The 25,134-nt window shown below is 34.1% G+C and overlaps 1 pseudogene; it reads right to left on the reverse strand.

Moving 5' to 3' along the window:
* LOC129081048 (elongation factor 1-gamma-like) overlaps window positions 1-19,755 on the reverse strand; it is a 53,791-nt pseudogene extending 34,036 nt beyond the window's left edge.
* Between the last annotated feature and the right edge of the window lie 5,379 nt (window positions 19,756-25,134).

The following is a 25,134-nucleotide window of genomic DNA, read 5'->3' on the forward strand; positions in this document are numbered from 1 at the left end:
TCTCTCTCTTTCTGCATTTCCTGTATAAAACTCTTTTTAAAATATCTGGCATGGTTTCTATTGTCCATACCAGAATGTGCTTGGTTCACACATGTAAACAGTGATACCAAAACCCTAAATGAAATACTAGCAGATTGAACTTGTACGATAGGATATAAAAAAGGAGGGGAAAATGAAGGAGGAAAAAAGTAGAGGGGGAAGAGCAGCTAAGGAGAAAAAGGAGAATCTATGACCAAATATAGAGTGTGTTGAAGGAGGACTAGGATTGGTAAATAAAGAGATTTATTTATAGAATTAATCACAGTAACATTTTTAAAAACTATCTGATTTTCTTAATAGAATTCAAAAAGCTTTTGGTAAATCAACATGTGTTTCCAATAAAAATTCTTAGTAAATTAAAAAGAAATTATCATGATTAAACTGATATTTTCTCACACTAACAGCCAACATTATATAAAACATCTGACAAATTCAAGAACAAGTACCTTTGTCATTATTATTCGTTATTATTCTGAGTATAATCTGTGCAAGTAGCCATATAACTTGCTTTGACCAATGAAATGAGAGCAAGTCACATGGCTGCTTATATACTTACATAATTTTCTCTAAGCCAGTTCTTAGTAAATGGAACAATGGGCACTACTCCATATTCTTTGCAATCAGATTTGATGAGAATCAAATCAATTTCAGAAAAAGATAAAGTACTTATATTTTTCATTTTATTTTGATCAATTTAATTATAGAAGTAGATTCAGGAGGGCAGAAAAGAAGCTATCTTACCACCATGCAAAATAAGTAAAAAATAACTTAACTGACATAAATAATAATTTAATAATAATTTAAGCGACTAAGCAGAAATTAGTTACTAAACATTTCCAGCCACAAATATGAGAAGTTCACGTGGAATAAAAGATTAAGTGAGAGAATAAGATGTGGAAAATTTTTACATATCTGATTTGTTAAACTTCAATTTTCAAATTAATGCTTTATTGTTCCTTTAAAAATAGTATAGAATTTATTTATAAAACCATAAATATTAGGCAGAAAAAGATTTTGCTTGATTATAAATGGGATTTTTTTTAATATATATTGCTCTGAAGGATTAGTTCACAAGTGATTATTGTTACTTAAAAAATAATATTTCATTAAAGATTTTTACATAATTAAGAAAACACAAGTCTTCACCTTTTGAATTACGTTCCTGAAATTTGGAAACATTTGGGGAATAACTCTCACCTCTCAAAGGTCTTTATCTTTAATACCTAAAAATTTTTGTAATGGTTCTCCTCCTTTACTGCTATTTCAGGATAGACTAGATTATATTATGATACGAAACAACCTGGAAATCTCAGAGGCTGAAAACAGCCAGGTTCTCTCTCTGACTCACGCAGCCTGCTACTGCTCTTTAAAATTGTCCAGTGCAGCTGGTCTTCAGATACTGAATATTTTGCCAACATGTCAACCTGTGACTCTTTTTCTATAAAACAGAAGAAAAATCAAGCTGAAAGTTGATATTTGCTAATGAAATATTTCCATCTAGAACTGATGATACATGTAATTTCAGGTCAAGTATCATTGGCTACAGGCAGTCATATGGTTTGATTTCTCTTCAAGATGGGTAATTACAATTTTTCTGTTTGCCCAGAAGAAAAAAGAAATCAGATATTTATTACTGAATGGTAGGAATATCTACCATGGGAATGCTTTGAAAATATAAGTAATCTAAATCAAAAAATCATTAATTATGATACTTATAATATCAATATACCACATCTATACATATATTCATTCATATACAATATATACACACTCATTCGCTTACTCCATACATACATTATACAAATTACTCAAGAATACGGCAATGTAGGGTCTTAATTAACTAAACTACTTAAGCATAAATTGGAAGCAACAGAAGACAACAATTTAATATAGCACAGAAAAAATCTTCAGTTTTAATAAGAATCATCTAAAACAGAGGACACAAAATAAAAAGAAAGTGGATTATCTTCCCTGAGTGATGGGTCCTTCACTGACATTGGAAAGCATAGGCTTCTCGTTTTCATTTCCAAAACCACTCGGGCATCAAATTGAAGAGAAGAATCTCTATGTAAGGCATCCATATGTAGAACAGTTTCCCGAGTTGTTTTCATCCCTAGAATTCTGATACATTATATCTTTCTCTTATCTGCTCCCAAAACCAGAACTATGTCAGACACATTCTACCAGCAGCAGGTGCTTAGAGGACTTTCTTTTGGACGCTCAAATTTCTTTTTATGTTTCCACAGCCCTTGAAGTGAAGAAGAAATTCCAGCAACCTGAACTTTTAACCTATCTTTGGTTTCTGATTTCTCATCAACCTCCCTTTTCTGTTTACTTATGAATTCTCTGACTTACACCTTTACTCATGGCTTCTGCTAATTCACTGTCTATTTTATCCCAAGGTCACTGGGTTTCTCCTCAGGTGGTATTATCATAACCAAATGCTGGTGTTTTCTTTTCTGTGTAACACAGTTAAATTTCTCAGAAGAGATCAGATTCAGCCAACTAATTACATTATGTTTGTTTGGTGAGAAACTTGATTTTAATCCTCTTTGTACAAAACTTAGTTGATCTATATAAGATGCTCATCGATTTATGAGTTATGTCCTGATAAACCCATAAAAGTTAAAAGTACTGTAAGTTGAAAATGCATTTAAAATAGCTAATGTACTAAACATCAAAGCCTAGCCTAAACTACCTTACACATCCTCAGAACACTTACATTCGCCTTCAGTTGGGCAAAGTTCTCCTACAAAGCCTGTTTTATAATAAAGTATCAAACATGTTGTCTAATTAATGTGTGTGTTGCTTTTGCACCATTGTAATGTCAAAAATTTTTAAGTCGCCATCATAAATCAGGACTGTCTGCATTGTTTTCCCTTGAATCATTTTCTCACCTTGGGCCCATCAAATTTTTCTGGGAAAAGCAGTCATGTAAAAACAAATGTAATATTCTATACTTAAGGAATTCCTTATTTTCATTAGTGAGAGCAGAAATAATAATTAGGTGTCATCTTAAAAAGTATTGCAGTCACTGCAGTAATAGCTGGTCTAGGAACATTTAATATGACCAAGGTAATATCTATTAGGTATTACAGTAAATTACATGAGTTGTAAACAAAGGATTATAAGGGATTTTCAAGAGATAAACATGCATTTATACTATTCATATGACATATAGTAATCTTTGAAAAAAGAGTCCTGAATAATTAATGGCAGAAAAAATTATGATGGTTGTTATATGTACATTTCTTTCTAACCTTTCTTAAATTTATCATTTTTCGCTCTAATCTTCTACTCACTGTGACTATGGCCTGATACTTTTCGATCGACAACCACTTTTCTCTTGCTCTTATAACCTGAAGAGACCCTCTGAGGCCACAGATTATGTTGGATCCTGGAATAAAATCCCACTGGGTAACACATGTTTATAAGTTCTAAAGTACACTTTATTAGCATATAAATTGAAAATAGCAATGTTGATCAGGTTGTTTAATGAAAAATGCCTCTTAGTACAAGTGAAAAACTATTTCCTTCATCCAAGTTGCTTAAAAAAAATAACAACAAAACCTACTTATGTGATTAATGCAAAAAGTGACAGGTGACAGGAAATCAAAGTGATGGCTGAACCAATCAACCTTTAGAAAAAAACTTTATGTTAACTCTAGGTGGGTAAATAGCTGGATACATGTGTAGACAGAAACCCTTCCAATAACGTTCCTAATGTCAAGGTCTCCTGGGCAATAAAGACTTCCCTGTGATGAAGTCCTTTAGGCAGCAACCTTATTAAACACAGCACACACAATCAGCTCTGGGTGGCTACCTCCAGGCTCCTCTCTAATGACGATGCAACATATCTTCATTTTTACAATAAAGAGTAATATGGCTTTGATCATACCTTCTAACTTCGGTTTCCTTGGGTTAAAAACATTTCTAGAAAGTCTTTGTTTTTGTTTTTTCTTCTTTTGAGAATCAACATCATATAAACACCCTTTTATTTTTCTTCTCATCCTTGACATTTTTAGCTTGTGTGTAAATATCATAATATAAGAATAAACTATGTTATTAAGGATTCTCACTGAAGGCTACACTTTTTATAAGTATATAACACAAATGTTTCAAATTCCAGAAAAAATCAATACATTTATATCACTAGGTACATTTTCATTCATTCATTTTGAGAATATACACATTAACTTAAACAATAAATCTCAGCTTAATTGAAAAGAACATGTTGATATTATTGTCAACTGGATACCCAGAAGAAAGAGAACGAACATGTTACTGAACTTGAAAAGATGGGTAACCAAAGAGTGTTGGTTTATAAGCGAGTGTACTCTATAGCAGCAACATAAACATCAGACAAATGAAGTAATTCTATATAACCTAAAGAAATTTTGTAACTAAAACACAAAATGTATAATTTGACAGAAAATTATGTTTTTATTTAAACACTAAAAAATTTTAAAAGAGTATATTCTCACAACTGAATACTTTTAGGCAGGTAGGTTACTGTCCATATTTGCACAGGGCCATAAAACTCGCTTTCTTAAAGCAATACAAATGGTTCAAGCTGCTGCTTTAAGCATTTGTATTACCTGGCTGACTCCTGAAGGCATTCGTGCTTTTCCTTTCCCTTGTCGATTATATTTCTGAATGTTACTTCTCACAATGAATTTCTCTCAGCACTTGGAACTACCAGAGGTGTTTTTGCTAAGGAATTTTTCCCCCAGCAACTGCATCTTCCAAATGTTTATATGATCGTTAAAAATTTCTTGACCACTCATGCTTGCACATACATATATTTAAACACTGTTTTAATGTGTTACGTATTAGATTGGCCAAAAGTCTGTTTTTCCCATATAATAAAAGACACATTTTTCATTTTCATCAATAACTTTATTGATGTGGACATTTTAAGTATGTTGGCTATCTCCCATGTGGTATAAGGCTCATTGTTCTCAATTAATGTCTCAATTTGATCGCTATCAATTTCAGCTGATCTACCAGTTCAAGGAGCATTGTCCAGCAAGAAATCTCCAGCACAAAACTTTGCAAACCACTTTTAACATGTTTGATCAGTCATAACACCTTCTCCATACACTGCACAAATCTTTATTTTTTTTTTGGTTTTTGCATATCAGTTACATATTTAGCTTTCTTGAAATAATATAGTGTAATATGCCATAAATGCTGCATATTTCCTTCCATCTTCAATATTAAAATGGCTATACAAATATTCACCAATTTTGATGTTTTTAAAAATGTACGCTGATACAACAGATGTCACAATACAATCTAACAAAATTGTTGTGAATGAAGTTAAAGACAACTAAGTGTTACTAGAGCCATCTTATAGAAAAAAAAACTTTTTGGCCAACCCACTATATCATAAAGCATACAAAATGGACATTAAAACATGGATGAATTAAAAGTAAAATTAGAAATGCTAAAATTTTTACAGCATCTCACTATGAAGATTGTTATTCTAGATGTTATAATTTCATTTTTATACATAATGACTGGTGAGAAACTCAGAGGCAGTGATAATGCTCAATAAAAAAACTTTATTAATTCAATGTTGATAATGTTGGTCTTTTGCCTTAATCCTCATTTCCTCAAGTCCTATTTTAATTTAATCAAATGTTCTTTTGTGTGTGTCTTTTCATGTTTTTTTTGAAAAAAGTAAGCACTATAAAATAATTATGAATCTATTGAATAGAGATCAACATATGATAGAATAATAAAGCTCAAAGGAAAAAAATAGGTAAACATTGTAATTGTACAAAGAAGTAAATTAAGACTTATGAATTTAAATTATGTTCTCAAGGTCTCATTCCTTTCTATCTATGCCATATCAAACTTAGTATAAAAGATTTTAATCTCTTTAGAGTTTCCAGTTGAACCTTTTTTCTTTAAATTGGCTGGTAGTTTAGGAGTACTTTTTTGAATGGATTCAAATTTGAAAATATTACATCTCTTCCAAGATCTAATGGAATTTTCAAATAGTATTTCAAGGAAATACAAATCTGCCTTAACCATCAGGGTTATATATTCACAACCATCATCTCAGGAGATTTTTAAACCCATAATTTCAGTGCTAATTTCAAGATGAGAATCACTTGTTGTAGGCTCTTGATTTGTAGAAAGGAAAAGAAAAGAACAAGAAAGTTTCTTAGAGCAACATGCAGACATTTCTACTTAAGAACCAAAGTCAATACAAAGCACTGAGATAATGACTAAATAGATAAAATGTAAATTAGTGAAATTTAAAACCTTATCCTTTATTAAAACGACTATAAAAATCAACAGGCTTAGGTGTGTGGTCTTCATACATAAAGGGCCCTCTATTTTCACACTGTCATCTTTCAACACTAAGCAGCTTTCATTTGATTGGACCATATTAAATCCTTAGTTAAATAAGAAATTAGAAGACAAATATGTCTATAATAATCACTTTAAATGAGCCAAGATCTTAGGAAATCTAAAATGTGTTAGTAATATTGGCTTAAGGCCTAATAAAACTTTAATGTGTGTACAATCACAATTAGTCTTCTTTGCATTTCTAAACCCAGGTGATATGTTTTTTTAGACACTAGTACGTGAGTAGATATATCCCCCAATAAGCCCTGTTTGATATTAATACCTAAACAACTTAATTGGCATGATTTGCAAAATGAGATATCAAAATGGAAATGAACAACAATAAAAATAAAATTGGTACAGTTCTCTTCATTTTCTAATCAGTCAAAACAATGACAGCACTTAGAAGGATAAATAAATAAAAGATAGGTAAGTTGATAAGCTTGGGTTATGGTGCTATTGCAAAAATTACTAAAAGGATGAAATTCATTTTCTCTGTTTGGACAAATCTGGTAGTTACATTAAAATATGCACTAGGGAACATTTTCAAAGCTTTTATGGTGTCTTTTGTGCTGCTACACATTCTGGTTTTGAGGAGAATTGCCCTGGAGGAGAAATCCTTCAGAATGAAGAAGAGAGGGAACACAAGGACTCAGAAAAAAAAAGTTTGCAACTGCAGAGAATGATTAGTACAAGGAAAGGAGGAGGAGACATCTGTTGGTGAAATGATTTTTAGAGATAATTAAGTGCATTCATCCAGAAATAACACATATTATACATCGTTTGCAGGCACACATGGCTTTACTAAAAACAAGAGACTTTGAAAGGCCCACAAATATAATCAGCAGTTTTGATCCGAAGTCACCAGAATGTCAGCCTTTCCTGAGCACACCACCTCAGTCTTCCTAAACCCCTTTTATATGCTACAACAGCGTTTATTGCAGAATATGTATACGACTTAAGCTTTGTTGGGAAGTATTGCCAGAAAAGGGTAGCCTGCTTCTCCTTTTTTTAAAGCTTAGATTAATATTCCATTTCAATCTCCTGGAATTTAATTGGATTTTTAGCCATCTAAGAGATCAACATAGAAACAATATTAGTGTTCCAAATAAATGAGTGAAAAATTTTTTAAGCATAGAAAAATATCCATTATCCTGACAGTAATGGCTATTTTAGAGACAATAAAAATTAACATCAGAAACAGTTTAGATTTTGCTTGATTCTTGCTTACTTTATCCTCTTTCATATTAAAATTTATGTATCATATTTATGTATGTGATGTCTTCTTATCCAATTTTAAATATATTCTGTAAAGTACTAAATTATCATTCTTAAACTATAGTTAAAGAAATAAGAAAGCACAAGGTAGAAAGATTGTTTTTATAAGAGTTAACATATATCATTCATCGTGCAAAGAACACTTATAAGATCCTGCATGGCTTTAAATATAAGAGAATTAAAAATTTTTAGATTAAAATATAAATAAAAATGGAAGACAGTATCATTCTCTCATTTATTGAGATAAACCATAACAGTAACAAGGTATTTTCACATAGCAAACTATTTGACATTTAAGGATTTTTTTTATCTCAGTCCTTCTGCCATGTTATATCTCCTGTTAGTTACCCATGTATTAAAACCATAATATTTCTTTAAGAACTAGTCCCAATATCATCTACGTTGAATTTTGTTAGGATATCTTTGGCTTCACATCAGTTCTCTTTCACAAAACAAAATTAGTTTTTAAATAATAAAAATGTATTATTGCACAGAATTAGAAATCTCATGGTAGTATGTTTCTATGGTTGATAAATTCATTAGCTCAAATAATCAAAACACCAGTTTATTTGAATTCATCTTTCCAGTCTACCGTCCCTTCAGTGTTAGCAAACTTCATAAATCAAAGATGGCTCCCGTTTTCTAAGTATAAAAGGAAGATGACATCTTTGAAAAGCCAGTAGGGTGAGATAAAGGAATATATATTTTTTAATTTTCTTTTTTAAGAGTGGAAACAATTTTCACAGATGTGTCTAGCCCAGTCATATGTATTAGGTAGAATCATGTTACGTAGCCATTCACATACCTATCCCTGGAAAGACAGAATAGAATTACCATGATTGGTTAGCCTTAGATTAATCAAGATCAACTAGCATATGTCTTTCTGCTACTTAAACAATATAGGAGTTCTAATGGCAAAGACAAAAAGGATATCGGTATGTCTGACACACACACATTAATTATCCATCCCACATTTATTGCAATAATCACTCTTCTCCTTGAACTTTACTTTTTTTTTTTTAAGACTCTTGTATTCATTTATAGAATGCAAGTAACTGTAAAGGAGAGGCCATGTTGGAAAGCATTTTTATTTCACAGTTTGTTTGATGTAGTGGTTTAATTAGCACAGGTAATCAATAAAACTTTTTGAATGAATGAATACATTTATAAGGTTTTGTTTGGCATGTGGTTTTCATTAGCACAAGTTTATTCTTAGCTGTGATTAAGTAGATTATTTTCTTGATTTGATAAAATCTTTCCTGAAATATATTTTTGGAGCACTGATTCCTGAGAAGAAAACCTTTTAGGTGCGGGAAAGGAAGTAGAAATACAATCTGCTTCTTATAAAAACCACATAGATATTTTTACACTATAACTTTTATAAATAAATTATAACAATATAAATGAAGATGGAAACTGGTTAATTTTAATAATGTGTTCTCTAAATAAATTAACTCTGCAATAGTCTTAAATTAACTGCTTTACACAATTTGGTGCGAAACTTTCCTGAAATAATATAAACATCAAATGTTGAGGAATGACTTTTGAGTTCTGTCATTTGTCATTAAACAAAAAAGAAAAATGTGCCCAGAATAAAAATGAACCTTATATTTTATGTGTATTCTATTACAAAGAGATTCAAATGTGGATGAGAAAAAATTCAGCACATTATTTTCATTCTCATTTCTACCATCCTAGTCCTAGGTATCATTTCTTTAACCTGGACTTTTACCCCATCTGCCTACATTCAGTCTATTTTTATCTAACCAACAAAATTCTACTATACTGATCTTTAACATACAGTCACATCAACTTCTGATGTGGTATGTGCTGACTATACATTGTTGTAGTTACCAAGCCTCTTCCTAAAGTATACCCAACCCAGCTTTTCAAAGCTTTTCCCTTTTTGATATTCACAAACAACTTACTCTCGCATCTAAATGTATATTCACAGTTTCCCACATACAATCTCTACTTTCTCCAACTGTTTATATTCTCATCTGTTTCAAGATATATCTAAACTCCTTTATTCATTTTGGGAAACCTTTCGTTATGTCTCTTCTGTTGTGTACATTTTCTATGTAGTCAATACACTCTTGTTAATATTTCTCCTAAGTCACATATATTGTTGAATAGAGTTCTAGGAGGATACTGAGTTGGGGGAGGGAAGGAAGAGGGAAGGATAAAAAGAAGAAGATGAAACATTGAAGTTGTTACATCCAATACCTCCAAATATGGCCTTATTTGGAAACAGGGTTGTTGTACGTGTAAATAAGTTAAGATGAGTTCATACTGGAGTAATGTGGACTCCTACCCAAAATGACAGGTGGTCTTTATAAAAGAAGACACAGACATCTAGAGAGAAGTCCAAGTGAGGACAACGGCAGAGATTGGGACTATGCAACTGCAAGCAAAAGAACACAAAAGGTTGCCAGCAAATCATCAGAAACAGCAAGGAAGGATGCTCCTACAGATTTCAGAAAGATCACAAACCTGCTGATGCTCTGATTTCAGACTTTCAGCCTCTAGAATTATGAGACAGCAAAATCCTGTTGTTTTAATCCACCAAGTGTGTGCTACTTTGTTAAGGAAGCCTTAGGAAACTGATGCACCTACTAAGTTTTTCCCCTGCTGTGAGAGGTATTCAAGGATATCATACCCTTCTTTCTCCTATACCTAGCCTCTTTTTTCAACACATTAATATAAACTTTGCCCAGCTCTCTTCATAAGCAATAAAAAGGCAAAGAGTTCATTTTACCTTTAAATGTCTTAATCATTTTTGAAAGCCTTTTAGTGACTTAATAATTTTTGCCTAATAAAAAGTAAGTTAAAATGTTCTTAGACAATATTATGATTTATCTCTCCTTTTAAGGGAATTGAAATGCTTCAGGCAAACACCTAAAGATATTTAAAAAGTAATCCTGATGTCTTACATTTCTTCCACAAACCATCTGGCATGCAAAAGCATATGCCTTCTGACAAATAGTAAGTTTCAAGGACTATTCAGCTTAAAACACTCAAATGCAAAGGTGAACATTCAATAAATTGTATAGAAATAAGTAAACCTATAGTGACTTTAAAGGACATCCAATTTTAATTTTAAAAATGTATGAGTGACTACAGCAAGTAAAGAATTAAGAACCAGCTAATTACATATATCTATAAGTAAAATTTCAGGAATTAACATCCCATATTTCCATGTACATCCCCACAGTTTTCCTCACAAACTAGTGGATTATAAAAACATGTTTGTTTGGTTTTTTGATTCCCTCTCACCAATCCCCCACCCCACAGTACCTTCCTTATGTCCTAGCTGTCAATATAACACTTGTGTTGAGGGGGCACAGTGAAAAAGGGGGTACTGGATTTTTATTTACTTATAAATATATGATAGCCACTCAATATGTGTAAAATAAAAATTGAAAGTCTTTTAAAATGTTTATCTGTCATCAGTAGTTACAATGAAAATGCTAGTAATTCACATATGACATAGGTTTGAGAAGGTGAGTAGTGGCAGAATTTGATAGCAGAGAATGAATGTCAAAGAATAAGTACGTTGACGATGTGCCCTCTCATTGCAAATTAGAAAATTGCCAATAATGAAAATTAATGCAGAACAGACAAAGGGTCTCAAAAAGTTTAGGCAATTGAGGCATCGTGAAAGAGGTGACTAATATTTTGAGCAAGGTGACACTATGTAACATTCTTCATTTCAAATTCATTCATTTAAGATATACTTATTATTTTTTTTTGTTTTTTTAATTTAATTTTAATTTATTTTTTCAAATACATTTGTCTCTGCCTCCCCCCCACCACTTTCCCTTGCCCCCTCCCTCCTTACCTCCCTCAGCTCTTCCCCTTTGATTTTGTCCATGAGTCCTTGCTATATGTTCCTTGACTTTCCCCTTCCCTTCCTTTAATTTATAGGTGCCATTCTAAACTCTGAGTAATAATAATTTTCAGTAATAATAGTTTTCAGTAATAATTTGAATATTAATACAATCTGATTAAAATTAAAATTAATTTAATATTTTTAAAAGTCTGATTCATGGTTTATACTCTCATGAGGAAAACTGACTTTATACAAGTAATCAAGGAAACATGTAATTTCAGGTAATCAGAAAGTAATAAAGTCATATGAGCAAAATAAAGGAATAGATAGTGACTTCAGGAAGACTATTTTACTTAGGATGGTGTAAAGCCAGTTTGAGGAAGCACAGTTAAACAGAGACATAAATGACGAGCATGAGTGAGCTCACCACTATCTGAAGGAATAGCTTTCCAGACAGAGAGGACACTGAGTCAAACCTGGATTGTAAGGGAACAGTTAGAGGTGAGAAAAGAATGCAGAGTGGTCAGGTCAGAGACCCCCAGAATAGACTAGTAGACCAGGATAAGGAGTTTGCTTTTATATATATATTGCCATTTGTAGGGTATAGGACAGTGGGGTGATAATTAAAGATTTATATGTGATATTTTCAACTGCCTGAGGGACTGCCTTTAAAGGAGGTGAAAGTGTAGAGGCAGGAAGACAAGTTAGGGGATATTGGAGGAGTTCTGAGAGATGTAATGGTGATTTAGGTTAGGATGGCTACTGGCTGCATTCCAGGGAAATGTATTCTAAAGGGAAAGTAAATGAAAATTCCTGATGGACTGGGTATAGGTTTGAGGCAAAGAGAGAAATCAATGTTGACAACTAGGTTTTTGGTTGAAGCACCTGAATAAAGGTGGTATAATTTATGAGGATGAGGAACACTAGGACTGAAAGGGTTCTAGATAGAATTGTCATTTGAACCCTAGAGAATATGGAACTGGAGTTCAGGGGGGGAAATTGAGTTTTAGGATAAAAGCTTGAATTCATGAGGACATTGACTATATTGTTAAACATGGAATCCCTAGTGTTACATGCTAGGGTTATATTATTATCATCCCACTCTTGATTTAATAATACCAATAATATAACTACTAATTTTCTTTTTCAAGATAAAAAGTACACTGATACATTTTTTTTTTCTTAAAGAACATTTATCGTTTGTAAAATAAACCTGGACAGTTATATCAGTTAGAGCATGGTTGTCTGAAAGCTGTTAACTTCTTTTGTGTTTCCTCTCTTTGAAAAAAAGAAAATATGTGCATAGTCACATATTAAGACAAAAATTTAAAACGTGTTTTACAAATATGGATTTTCAGTTTTCACATAGCAGATACTTAATAACAATTTTTATATTGGATTAAATTTGTAAACAAAGGTGAAGACATTATGACTTGAAAAATTATGAGCACATTTAGTCCGTTAACTAAATGAATATATCTACAACATACTCAATTCTACCCCACAAATATTCAAATATTTTAACAATAATTTTTTCAAGAAGTGGGTATCGGAATTACTTGGGGAGCAATTTCAAAGCCCATGCCCAAATCACACTTTTCCAAACAGTGAATTCTGATTCACTGTAGTATATGTGTAGCAATCTGACATGTAAATTGGGAAAAGACATGCAACCTAGCTCAAAGCACTGGCTTCATCAAAGGCTTGGACTGGTGCTGCTGATCTTAATCTCTCTGATTCTCTTTTCTTCTTTTCTTCTAAACAAACTCCCACTTCAAGCTTAAATTTCCTACAGATGAATTAGCCCATGCATTAATTTACTGTAAAGTTTTCCTTATATTGAATCAGTCTCTCTGAGGTGATTTTGTATAACCTTAACTGAATTTGCTATGTATGCATTTTGTAGGTTCATTTATAGGTGATAATATTTCCTCTTATTTTAAATAAGTGGACATTCTCTGATCATTGCCCCTGTTCTTTGCTGTCCATCTGTTAACAAAGCTAATATTTTTTTATTTTTTTCTAAATGATATTTTTTTACCAGTGTCCAATCTCTATCCAAACAATCACACAATTGTTAAATTAATATCCATATGTATTTTTAAGTTTGCATTAAGAATCCTCATCTATATGCATGATATGTATCGATCCATTATTTTCTAAAATTCAGCTGCTACATTGGGTATAAGTGGTCATTAATGTCACTTAAAAATTTTACTGTATCTTGAAAAGCATAGAATATATACTACATGTTGAGATATGGTCAATACATATTTTTATAGTTTCTAAATTTGAAGTCTCATTTTTTATAAACAATGGTAAAATTCTTTTGTGTTTTTATACTTAGGATTTTTTTTTTTGAGAATCTATTATTTATTCCACAAACAACTTTTCTATTCTGCACTGTTACCTGGGCAAAACTCCCATTGAATTCCCTGTACTGATCATCTAAAAACTGTTTGTTTGTGAAACAAATTCAGACTATGCAATAGAGATAGAGAGGTTAATTTAACTCTGAATCAATGGTGTAATTTTCTTGGCATTTTCAAAATCTCTCAATGCCAAATCTATAAACATGTTAATTTGTCCAAGTTTGGAGCATCAATACATTGTTAATGAATGACTATATTTATTAAAATTATTTTCCATATCTACATGTTTATTTTCAGTATTATTGAAATGGTAAGACAAAATTCTGAAAGCACGCTGAATAAAACCATTTGGAAAGTAAATGGTTACCTATTTAATATGTTCATGTGGAAAATCAGCAGGCTTCTGAGAGAAAATGGAGTGGAGGAGAGAAAAACAGAGCTCTGGGTTGCAGGAAAGACGAATAGATTATTTTCATAATTATATGTATTAGAGCGACCTGGATTATTACTCCATCAAACTTTAAAAATACAAATGCGATATTTAATTTAAAATGTTATAAGTAAAACTATAAAATGTATTTGAAATAATTAACTCAAGTAAACACTAGTAGTTATGAGATCATCCATTTGAAGGAAAAACAAAAACCTTACAAACTGATATTCAATGCCCCTGTCCTTAAAATCCTGGAAGTTCTCCTGCCATCATAAATTTATGACTGGCCATACTTCTATCACGGGCCCATCGGCTTTCCTCTGTATTGCTCAGCCTCGCCCTTCCTGTCCTCTGTCACTTCCTCTCCATCATAGCCTTCCTTTTCACCATCCACCTATAACATGTAACCACCCTCCACGCACACATACCCAGACACCCAGCTATCAAATTTATAATAACTTCCTAAAAGATCAGCTTATCTATTTCTCCTTCTGGCTCCTTCCTAATACGAGATGTGTCAGATAGCTGAAACTTTGAAACCAAACTCTCAAAGTGGGCACAGCCACATGATAAGAAGATTTCTGTAGCCAGATATTAGGATTTTTTTTAACCTAGCCAGTTCCAGTAATAGTAAAAATAAATTGGTCACGAGTCAAAATTTTGACTGTATGTCAAATCACTGATGGATTTAAATTATTGGTCTGGCGGAAGTTTCTCAAGTAATTATTAAAAACTCAGGTAATTTATCTCGGTTTTTGGTGCTGTAGTAGTCAGAGTTTTGGTTGTGAACAATAAAAGCCAACTTTAGTTAATGTAAAATAGAAGATAATTAATCAAATTGATCTCTGAAAGATTATACAGTGAGTGGCTGAAAAACCATGATGGGGCACAAACTTACCTCAAGCACAGTGTCTGAGATCTGTGGGTACCCACCTCCCTGCCCCTAAGGGACTAACTCCACAGCAGTTATTACAAATTTACAACTTTTCTACTGTGGCAGCTACAAAACCTTGAACACTGAAGCCACCACATGTATTGTCTAACTGAAATTGCACCTTGTAAATTTGTGGGGGAATAGAGAGCCATCAAGTAGCTTTCCAGATATCAGGGGTGTTTAAATCTGGACAGAATATAATTAGAGTATTTTCGCCCCACCCACACGGGATAAGACTTCATCCCAGTGGGTGCCTGAAATTGTAGATAGTACTGAACCCTATACAGGGTGGGGCAAAAGTAGCTTTACAGTTGTTTGTATGGAAAATAATATAATAATTAATTTAAAATACAAGAGTAAACTCTGTTTTTCACATTCAAAACTGTAAACCTACTTTTGCTCCACTTTGTTTTCCTAAACATACATATTTATGATAAAGTTTGATTTATAAATTAGGTACAGTAAGAGATTAAAAATAATAAAATAGAGCAGTTTAAACAATATATCGTAATTAAAGTTCTGTGGATGTGATCCCCTTGCTCTTAAAATATCTTATTGTATCTATTTACACTTCTTGTGAGATGAAAAAATATTTACATAATGAGATGAAGCAAGGTGAATAAATAGGCATTCTGACATTGTATTAGATTACTACAAGTGTTACTTGAACACATGCCTTAAATAATATAATAGTCAATCTGATAACTCAGATGGCTACTAATCGATCAATGGACCTGGAGCTTATGCAGTGTGGCAATGCTGGACAAACATCTGAGTCACCGCCCAGGACAGATGCAGCAGGGTGTAGGAGATTTCTTTTCTAATATATATTTTTCTTCAATGACAGTTTACATTCATATCATTTTGTATTAGTTTCATTAGAATAGTATAGTAGTTAGACAATCACATAGTTTACAAAGTGATCCCCTAAGGGAGGTACCCTGTTCTTTGCAGAGTCCCCCTGGGTTACCACAGATGAAGGAATTAAATAATTCCAGACACTCTCGATCTGCCAGGAAAAAGGGGTGACGATTCCCTCTAATGGAGAATGCCACAAGCCCTTTTCTTGAAGTGGCTTTTATTGAGAACAACATGCACTGGTATATAGCATGTATGCAAAGCTCATCAATCAATGTCAAAAGGCTATGATTGAAGGAACACAGAGATTTACCTCAGGTCAGGGTCTGGTAAACAGGGTGGTGCCCATTCAGCTCTGAAACAAGGGAAACTGATCACAGTCTATGCTCAACCCCAAACATCAGTACTCATTAACTTGAGGGCATTCTTAACAAAGTAAGTTTCATAGTATTTAATGCATTCCTTTTCCAGGCCTAATCATCCCCAGGAACCGCCTGATCCAGTTTAGGGCTATACCTGACTTTAGCATTGTTTTACTGATTGGGTCAGGTGGCAGGCAGAGCTGCCAAGAGATAAGACTTTTTTCAGATAGAATAGGACTCTGGCCATATCAAAGGCAAGGGGTGAGGGTCTTTTGCCCTTTCTCCGTGTCCCCCAAGTCCTTCCCTGATAGCCCCTATGTGACTGTGCCTGTCTTAGGTTGCCCCTGCCATTGAGGGGTCTCACCTGTCATTGACTAACCAGCCATCCTCTGGGGCCAAGCAGCATGATGTGAAGGAGGCAGGTTTTGTCTCCTCAGTGGCCTATTTTCCCAAGGCCTCCTTGCTCAGCTCCAGCCTTGGGGCCTTTTCATCTGTCGATGAGGCTACAGTCCCTGAAACCAGGCAGGACAGTTCCCAACATTCTCCTTGATATTTGGGTATCTCCAGTACCCAACTGGCACCATATATAGTTATTACAATATTAACAGTGTGCAATCTAAAACTTATTAATTCTTTCTGGATTTTCCATTTAATATCTCTAGACCACAGTTGACTGAAACCACAGAAAGCAAAACCTCAGTGAAGGAGAGACTATTGTATAATTACATTTGGGCCCAGTCAAGAGAAGGAAAACACGTCAATTATCTGAAGAATTTAATAATAAAAGGGGATTACTAAAAGCAGTTAATGAGAACTCTAAAGATAACAAATGTAAATAGTCCTATGGACTTAGGGTTTCCAGATCCACATGTAAAGAGCTTGGAAGTAGCCCCTTTATCTTAACAATAACTAAAAAGATAAACAGACTGAAAAAACAACTCTTCTTGATCCATAAGAGAGCCTACATGGAGGCCACAAGGAATGAACTGCTACACCAAGACTGGAGAGAAAGAACAGCACACGCAGGCCTCCAAGAACTCGACCATATTCCTATAGTAAATATCAGAGAAAAACCCCCTCTTGCTTCTGGCAGTGGTAGGGGAAAAGAAAACATTTAAAAATACTCCATAACACTGTGTTCTTAACAGAGCCCGCCCTCAGGAGAAACTAATTAACCATATCCTAACCTACTGGGGTATTTTCAGAGCCCTAACTCACCTGGGGGAAGGGAGATATAAGCATACCTTGGAGACACTAGTGTTCCAGCCCAGACCACCACAATAAAATGAATATTGCAAGTCAGTAACACAAATATTTTGTTTGGTTCATACAAGAGTTACGTTACACCAAAGTATACTAAGTGTGCAATAGCGTTACGTACATACATTACCTAAAAAATACATTATTACTAAAAATGCTAAGGGTTACCTGAGCTTTCAGAAAGTTGTAATCTTTTTGTTGGTGAGGGTCTTGCCCCAATGCTGATGGCGGCTGCCTGACTAGGGTGGTGGTTGCTGAAGGGGAGATTGGCTGCGGCAATTTCTTAAAGTAAAACAAGGTTTGCCCCATTGATTGGGTCTTCCTTGCACAAAATTCTCAAATGTCACTGATCACAGATCACTATAGAAATACAGTAATAATGAAAAAGTTTGAAATATTGCAAGAATTACCAAGATGTAACACAGAGACATGAAGTAAGCAAAAGCTGTTGGAAACGGGCAGCAATGGAGTTGCTCAACGTAGGGTTACCACACACCTTCAGCGTATAAAAAACACAGTATCTGTGAAGTGCGATAAAGCAAAGTCCATTGAAACATGGTGTGCTTTAACCAACTCCAGCTGGCTGTAGCCTTTCACCTGGAGAGGGGAAATACCCACCTCTAACCCACTCTAGCCTTCCAGACTCACTTAAATCGGAGGGGGGGGGGCAGGGAATGGGGTAAAAAACTGAGAAACTTTTATGCACTCCACAGTCCAGAGGCAGAGGCTCCCTGAAAGACCGACACCAAGCTTCGTACGCTCACTCCTCACCATCATGTTATTAAAAGCCTATTTATGAAGCAATTCATTTTAGCTGGTGGGAAGAAAACGCCTACTATGTTCCTGATGATGAACAGCCCTGGCTCTCCTGAACACGAAGAACAAGGAAGCCATGTGCTGGGCTGCTGACAAAACTCTCACTAGAGCACGAAAAACACTGGATTTCCAGCATACTTGTCCCATGGAAGCCACTTGCTGGGCTTCCAGCAAAACACACTAAGAAGTCTTTGAGAAAAATGACAGTGAAATTGTTGGGGGTGATTACCACCGTGTCTTTCACATGGTCCTAGCAAGGAAACTGCTCATTCAGATGCTTGAAACATGCTAGAGGAAGAGAGCAACGGGGTCTCTTTCCTACCACGGGCAGCATTCTGATATTTGACTCTGGTTGTGTGTATAGTGTCATCAGGGAATGGCTGTAATGGGCCTTGAGGAGAAAAAAAGACATTCTCTTTCAAAGCATCTAGAGAAGGGCAGGTTATCACAGTGTTTTCAAAGAAAATGTGGCGAGTCTCCTCTGACACAAGAGGAAAAGCTTCTTCCACCGGCAGGGAGACCTCAGATTGACTTAGGAGCTTGACATGCCTATTTTATCTGAGTCCAAACAAACCTTTTCAATTCCAAGATTGCTTCCATTCTTTCCCAGTCAAAGCAACACTCAGATGGAAAACTGCCACCTGGTGACATTGTGAATTCAGATGACAATGTTATTTAGCAACCTACACAATTGTTTGATTTTTGAGCAATATCAGCTCTATAGCAAATAAATAAACAAGAGATTCTGTGAGGGCTGTCATGAAAACTTTCTGATTTTCAGATCATGAACTGAGAGTGAAAGGACTTGAGCTTTTTTGTTTTGTTTTGTTTTTGTTTTTGTTTTTCTTTTTTTGGTAAATGCTCCAGTGCTCGCAGATGCCTCTTACACCACCATGCTTATGTGTATCACAATTGCTTAATGGTCAAGTGCTACAGCCACTTAGGTTCCCAAAGCTCTTGACGCCAGTTGGTGGTTCATCTGAATCAACAACAGGTGGTAGTTTGATTAACTGTGATATCAGTGCAAGCCTTGAATTATTAGCATCCTCTGTCCCCATGGTCAGAATATAAGAATCGTGCTGAAGCCCATGGGCATGATCAAGCTGATCCCCAAATCTCATCTTTAAAGGTGTATCTCCTAGGGCCACTTCCAGTCCAGATTCTGCATCAGTCAGGATCCAGTTAGGAAATAGATCCATTATAGTCATTGGCATAGGGAAAATTTAATATAAAGAATGATTAACTAATTAAAAGCGATTCACTACTAAACAGAAGGCGACAAATAAAAAAATACAAGAATAACCATAGTAGGGAACACCTGCTATATCTAAGTCATAGAGAGAATATGCAAAGACGAAAGAAATTAGAAACAACTACCCACCCACCCCACCCCACCCCACCCATATCAAAACCCAGGCTGAAACTCAAACTTTGTTGGAGAAGGCGTGGTTGTGATTCACTGAACAATCAAGTTTGCAGAGGTTCTGCAGACCACGGCTGCTGGGCAAGGAACTGCCAGTGAGATGCCTTCTGCTTGGGGACGGCAAGCAGAAAACTCCCACTGGACAAAGGGTAGCCAGATAAAATAGAGAATGCAGGCAAAATTTGAAGTTCAGATAAATAATAAAAGATTAATATAGGTATATTTCAAATATTTCAAAAAGTATGTTAATCTGAAATTAAAGTTTAACTGGGCATCTATCTTTGTTTACCAAATCAATGATTTTTCTCAGCAGTGACATGTAACTTGCTAGAAGGCATGCGCCACTGGGTCTCCCACACACACGTTGGCAGGAGGCTGCCCTTCAGGACACTGGTGAGCTTTGCTGCAGGTGCAGGCCCAGCGGATGTCTCTCAGGCCACTGGCCATCAGAGAGGCAGAGAGAAAAAGAAACATCAGAGCCCTAAGGAAAAGCTCCTTCTACTCTTCCTTCTAGACTCCTTTTAACACCCTCTCATAATAAACATTGTACCAGGTATCAAAGAGAAAAAGCCTGGAGGTGGAGCAGCTCCAATTACACAAGACAAGGCAGGAAAGAGTGAATTTGAAGTCAAAAGAGAATAAATTAGTAGCTGTCATAATAAGTATTCACTGCAGATATTTTTAAAAAATATGATTAGATACTTCATTTGAACAAAATTATACAAGCGACTATTTTTAAAGATGCCCAAATCACCAATTCTATATTTGTGTATTTAATTTTGAATCAAGTGAACATTCGTTTTCTATTTGAGGATTTTTACACATTATAATATTACACATTTATAATATTTGTCTAAAATTTATTTCAAAGTGACACTTTTAAATGGTGGCTACAGTCATTAGTGGCAGTGAACGAATCAAAGGTCTATGTAATGAATCATTTCTTCATAACTTCATAATTCAAATCTTTACTTTGAATTATACATAAAAATATCAAATTTAGAGTTTGAGAGCCTGGAGAAATGAGCTAAACATAGTGTTTCCCTGATTATATAAGTGGAGATTTTTTCCCTATACTAGTGACATTTTGCAATGATGAAGTTGCAGTAAACTGCTATTAGATGCATTCTTCTGGAGTGGAAAAATAGCAACTGCTAATTTGGGTTGGATAGAAAGGCCTGCAATTACATTCTCTTTTACGAGCAAAGCTATTGAATATTTCCATATTGTACAATGACTTGTAGTAGATTGATTTTTAGGGATCTATGTGCCCCATCCATTGTGCAGTTCTACTATGTAAAGGGATGTGATTAAGATATCCCCCCACATCAGTGTAAAAGTAAAGCATTTGAGGATGTTACTTTATTAAACTTTGAAATAAATTTAAGAAATTATTACATTTGGATTTTATTTTTCAGCATTTAAGTAAATTGTCCTGAATATACTTCCACATACAAACTAACAGAGTTATTTCAAGCTATAGTTAAGTATGTGGAATGGATGGGTCAGAAATATCATAGAAACTGAAAACGAGATGTGTAAGAAACAGGGACCACAGCTATCTGAAGGGGAGATGGGTGGGGATTGGGTATGTTGCTCTCAGTAACAGAAGTTTGGATTTTAATAGACATAAAATAGGTAAGGCATGAGCCCTTATGTGGTGGGTAACTAAAACTCAAAATATTTAAATGATTACATCATCAATTACTTGGACATTCAAAAACTTCACTATCATTGGACAGGTAAGTTAGGAAAATATCAATTTTGACAGCTAGGAAGCAAAGCAACTCATTTGTCCATGTTTGGGATTAATGTGGAAATAAAAAAAAGTCTTTCCCGAGAGTTAATGAATATGACTGTTACCTCCTTGAGTTTGAATATTTAACTTTGTGTGAACCAGAAAGAACCAAGCCAAAAAATTAATCTAAAAAGTGATCTCAAGTGGGATCGGAAGTGACAGAAACATGGAAAAAGTGTTCTAGAAGGACAATTTTAATTTAGACTAGAAAGGATTCCCACAGATAAGTCTCACCAAATGTGAAACTGCAGCCCCAAATGATAGCAAGAATTTGAAGACAAAAGCAAGATTTCTATGTAATAGAATTATTAGATGGAGACTTTTAAATAATGACTAAAATGCTTAAGGATATAAAAACATTTTGATAATGAATAAGTAGGGCTGAAAATGCTCAAAATTGAGTTTCTGTCAATACAATATATGAGGTCTGTCCAGAAAATGTCCAGCATTGCTAAATAATGAGAACAATTTCTGTGACATCAATGAAACCTGGTAGCTAAGGAGAGTGGACTGGGATGTACATGCATTAACAATAATGACTTCACTATACTAGTCAGTGGGGGCAGTGGACTCCTTTGACTGAGCACGTGTACTGTGTGGCTGTCACATTCAAAATGACTGCGCAAATAGAGCAGCAAATCTGCATCAACTTTTGTGTTAAGCTTAAACATTCCTCTGTAGAAACTATTGGGATGATTCAAAAGGCCACAGCTATGGGCAGCTGTTGATTGGCCGCTTCATTACGACAACACGCCTGCTCATGCATCACATCTCGTGCAGAGTTTTTTGGCAAAACATCAAATCAGCCAGGTTATTTCAGCTCACCAACAGCCCAGATTTGGCACCCTGTGACTTCTGGCTTTTTCCAAAAGTAAAATCACCTTTGAAAGAGAACAGATTTCAGACTGTCAATGTGACTCAGGAAAATACAATGTGGCACCTAATGGTGATTCCAACAAAGGATTTTGCAGAGTGTTTTGAACAGTGGGAGAGATGCTGGGAAAACTGTGTGACTGTGTGAGGTCTCAAAGTGCCTACTTTGAAAGGGACTGAGGCATCATTATTCTATGTGCAATGTTTCTTATATCTTGTATCTTCTTCAACAAATGTCTATTTTCATGCTGAATGGCTGGATACTTTCTGGACAGACTTCATATACCAAAAATATAAACTCTATTGATTGATTAAATAGCAAATTAGATGAATAGAGAATTCAAGGAGTGGAATATGTGCTATGAAATTACAAAAAATAAAAATATAGAGACCCAAGGATATAGAAAATATGAAAAAGGAGCTAAAAGGGGCAGTATAATAAGGCCCAACATACTTCTAGTAGAAGTTCAAAAAGGAGAGGTCCAAAAAAGAAAAAAAGAGTGGTGTAAACCTGCATCCACAAATTTGAGAATAAACTTATTTTCAAGCCTACATGGAACATTTACAGATGTTTCTGAAATGACAATATACTGTCATGAAAATTACTCTTAACAAAAAGGAAAAAAAAGAATATCATTCAGAGATGTTTCCTAATCAAAATGTAAATATTATAATTCTATTTTAAAAATATAACTTTTAAATGCCCCATACATTTAAGTTTGGAAGTTTTAAAGTAAGTATATAAATAGCTCATTTGTCATAGACTATCAAAATTACATATCGAATTTTTTTGGATCCAACTAAAGTAGTATTTAGAGAATTTTTAGTTTCATAAGCTCACATTAAGATAAAGATTAATGAGAATTAATGAGGTTAGAGTACAAATGTAAAACTAGAAAAGGAATGGAAGAACTATCTCAAGAAGATAAAGGTAACAGTTAAGGAATTAATGACAATAAACCACAATAAGAAAACTAAAATATAAAAATTGTGGACCAATAAACCTAAAAGCTTATTTTTAAGACTTAACTATGCAAACCAATTGAAAGGATAAAAGTCTCAAAAATCAATGTTAAGATTTGAAATTTTAAAATATATATATTATATATTTTAACATCTCTGAAATCAGGATTCATCATAATCAACAGTGTCATAGCTTGATCGGTGAAGTTTTTTTCTTCCTTAAGAGAATATAAATTTTCTTTATACTTATAAATGACTAAATAAACTATCATTATGAAAACAGCATTATGAGCAATTTCAGGACAAAAAATGAAAACTGAGTCAAAATTATTTACACAATACTCAATCAACTTAAATAATTAACACAACAAATAGACAAATAGGATAAACATTAGGCAACATGTGATAGTCTGGGTTTTCTCAGAAACAGACATAAAGCTTCACATATGGTACTTATGTAGAAATGTGATGCGGTGGATTGGGAGTTCAGGAGAGGTGGAAGAAAACAGGAGAGGATGGACAACCAACTCAGAGACTGATAAAAGTATCCCCAGCTCTAGATGAATGATGCTGAATCTAAGATGGTAAATCTCAGAACTCTTCACCAGGGATACAAAGAGGAGAAGGGAGCATATATCCTTTTACTCTCCTTCCTCTTTGGTCAAGGGTAACCCTACGGTCACTGTTTTCTCCGCATTTCTCGGTCGTGCATGGCTGAGGAAGAGTCATTGTGAAGGTGGCCTTATGGTAGAAAATGAGAGATACAAGTAGTGGTTCCTTTTGAAGTGTTCCCCAATTGTCCCTGCATAAAGCAAATCAATATCTAATTGAAATGGTCACCGTAGCAGTGATAAGGTTGAAAGAATTTTGAAGTGATATAAAAGAGATAACAAAACTATAAATCTACCAACTAAATCAAGCCCACACAACTTGTTCCAGAATTTTTCAAATTTCATGTAATTTTTTTCAAAATGCAGAAAAACTCAAATTTTAAAGTTTGAAACATCTTGGTAAAAAATATTGACAGAAGAGTTTAAGAAAGAAGATTATATGCCAATCTCAATGCAAAATAATAATTGCAGTGTTAATAACTTGAATTCATTACTTTATATTTACAAATAAAACAACAACACTATCATTACTAAGTTCAACTTATGCCAGAAATATATAAATAGTTTAACATTAAAAACAAAGATCCCATGTAGTTCATCATATTAATAAGTTAAACGGTTTTTGTAAAGTATGGTCATCATATAGATATAGTATATAGTTTTCAAATGAGGATATTTCAATATCTGAAGTAAAAAGAGAAACTTAATTCATTGCTTACTATATAGTAAGTATAACCAATGCTAGTAAGTCACAGTCTCCAGGAAAGAAGAGAATGCTAACCTTACATAGAGTATTTAAGGTCAAAAAAAATTTGGAGTTGGTAGATTTTTGGAGGCAGGTATTGTGGGTGTCATCATCTGGTAAAATTTAGTTACTCAGAGGAGAGAGTGTAGTTGATTAGTTGATTCTCAGAAACAA

The sequence above is a fragment of the Pteronotus mesoamericanus genome, unplaced genomic scaffold, assembly GCF_021234165.1.
Source record: "Pteronotus mesoamericanus isolate MK-2021 breed Mesoamerican mustached bat unplaced genomic scaffold, CSHL_Meso_final contig_94, whole genome shotgun sequence".
Classification (NCBI taxonomy): domain Eukaryota; kingdom Metazoa; phylum Chordata; class Mammalia; order Chiroptera; family Mormoopidae; genus Pteronotus; species Pteronotus mesoamericanus.